At 38.9% G+C, this 2493-nt stretch overlaps 1 non-coding gene across 1 annotated transcript; it reads right to left on the bottom strand.

The window, feature by feature from the left end:
* Nucleotides 1-2261: 2261 nt before the first annotated feature.
* Nucleotides 2262-2368, bottom strand: LOC131654396 (small nucleolar RNA R71). The gene has a single exon (XR_009299437.1). It is a non-coding gene; the product is annotated as a small nucleolar RNA R71 (small nucleolar RNA).
* Between the last annotated feature and the right edge of the window lie 125 nt (nt 2369-2493).

The following is a 2493-nucleotide window of genomic DNA, read 5'->3' as shown; positions in this document are numbered from 1 at the left end:
TGGAAAGGAGAAGAAATGGAGCTAAATTCACTACTATTTATGCTTAAAAGATGAAAAAGAAGTGTTGAAGAAATAAAGGGGGTGCAAAAGGAGACCCAAAAGCCCAAAGAGAGAGACCAGCCCACAAAGGAGCTGGAAAAAACCTAAAGAGTACGTGGAGACGCCCGTCTCCAACGTCTCTCTGCCACGTCACACAATGGAGGCGCCCGTCTCCAACCGTTCCTATATTTTCTCCACTTGAGACGCACGTCTCAAGTCATTCACCTGGTCTCCCCAAAAAAGTGGAGACGCACGTCTCCCAAGTCCAAGTCAGAAGCCCTATTTTCACCCAACGCAACTGCAAAGCCTCAGCTATAAAAGGAGACTGATACCTCAGTTCTCCAGAGTCGGAATTTCTGCTAACGAAGTGCTACCAATTTTATTCTTCAAGCATTTTAATTCCTTCCGCATTTCATTTAATTGCTTTCTTTTTCTCACAACAATTTCTACACCGGAAATTGTTGTGAACCTTTCATAGATCTAGCCTTACGTTAGATTTATTTTTACATTCCTTGCCTTTAAATTTTACGCCTAATAATTTCTGATGAACGATCCAGCCAACCTGTGGTTGAAGTTCGAGTACTCCAAGATTCAATTTCATTTCAGATTAATTTTATTCAACTTTATTATTTACCGCCTTCATTTATATTTATTTTGCATGATATATTGTATGCCATTTAATATGCCTTTTATTATGAACCAAACAAATTTATGCATGTTTAACCGTATCAATATGTCTGGCTAATTAATTAAGATATCGGTATGTAAAGTAAGTTAACCGTGGGATCCGAAATAAATTGGCTTAATTATGTTTTATTAAATATCACTTGTTTTTGGTTTTTATGTCTAATTTAGTTAGTAGTGTCTTAAAATCAATAGAGCGAAAGTTTGAGGTTATAAGGCAGTCAAAGGTTAAAATCAATAGAGCGAAATTTTGAGATCTTTAACTGGATAATAGACATAAGGCATTAGTAGTTTTAAGGATGGCGAAAGCGTATTAAAACTATTTGGAAACTATTTACTTTCAAAAAGTGTTTTTAAACCCGACGCGGGATGGCGAAAGCGTACGTTAGGGAATACTAGCATGAACCGAGTCAACAGAGCGAGAGTTTGAGACTAGGGGATTTATGTAGATAACAACTTCATAAAACAAGCATTTTATTAACTATGTTGTTTTCAAAGAGCTTTTCTAAATCTAATGGGATGGCAAGAGCGTGCATTACGAGTTAGGATAGTAGTCTAAATCAACAGAGCGAGAGTTTGAGAGGAGGACTTTTAATCAATAGAATTAATAAAGATTTTTAATTGGATTAATACATTAGCCAATGGACCTTCGAATCACCTAAGTTAAACGAAATACATACTGATATCCGCTTATTATTATATCTCTTCGATTTTACAATCACATTCCCTTTAGAAACAATCAAAATATTAGTAGCCTTAGCTTTACATAGTAACCTTAGATAACGGTAGATCGATTCATAGTCCCTGTGGATTTGATATCTTTTAAAACTACACGACACGACTGTGCACTTGCAGTCATCAGATTTATAGACACGTAAAGTCGCGATCAAGTTTTTGGCGCCGTTGCCGGGGACTATTCAAGTCGATATCGTAACTCACTGTTACACCGTAGAGACTAGGGCAAATTCTTTCCTTTCTTTTTGAACGATTGTATGCCAAGTACTCGTTCACAAGGAGGGGATTTAATACAACGAATCAACGAGATCGAATGTTTTGTTAACGTAAGACGTCGAGCTTGCAATCTTCTCGAAGTAACACCAATTTTGATTACTCAGGAATTGATCTTTATTGATCAAATCAATCAAATTACCCCGAAGTTAGAGATGGCTGCCCCTCGTCCTCTTAGAGACTATGCCGCTCCTTCATGAGCCAAACCGCACTCAAGCATCGCACCACCTGCGATTGAGGCAAACAATTTCGAACTGAAACCTTCATTGGTACAAGCTGTCCAACAGAACCAATTCTCTGGAAGCCCTGCAGACGATCCTAATCTCCATTTATCCGTGTTCGTGCAATATGCCGACACTATCAAAGCTAACAACGTTAGCCCCGAAGCTAATCGATTACGCCTTTTTCCCTTCTCCCCGAGAGATAGAGCTAGGGCGTAGCTTCAGTCCCTGCCTTCTAATTCCATAACTACATGGGACGAACTAAAAAGAGTATTCTTAGCTAGATATTTCCTGCCTAGCAAAACTGTTATGCTAAGAGGGCAAATCAACGGATTTACCCAAAAAGATAACGAGTCACTCTTCGAAGCTTGGGAGCGATACAATGACATGCTTAGACTATGCCCTCATCATGGACTCGAACCATGGCTGATCATCCATACTTTCCATGGTGGTCTACTTTATAACACTAAAATGACTATAGATGTCGCTGCTGGCAGAGCTCTAATGGACAAACCCCATGATGAAGCATACAACCTCATAG

Source organism: Vicia villosa, linkage group LG2 (assembly GCF_029867415.1).
Source record: "Vicia villosa cultivar HV-30 ecotype Madison, WI linkage group LG2, Vvil1.0, whole genome shotgun sequence".
Lineage (NCBI taxonomy): Eukaryota > Viridiplantae > Streptophyta > Magnoliopsida > Fabales > Fabaceae > Vicia > Vicia villosa.
The sequence above is the reverse complement of the archived record's forward strand: the minus strand, read 5'-3'. Positions and strand labels throughout refer to the sequence as shown.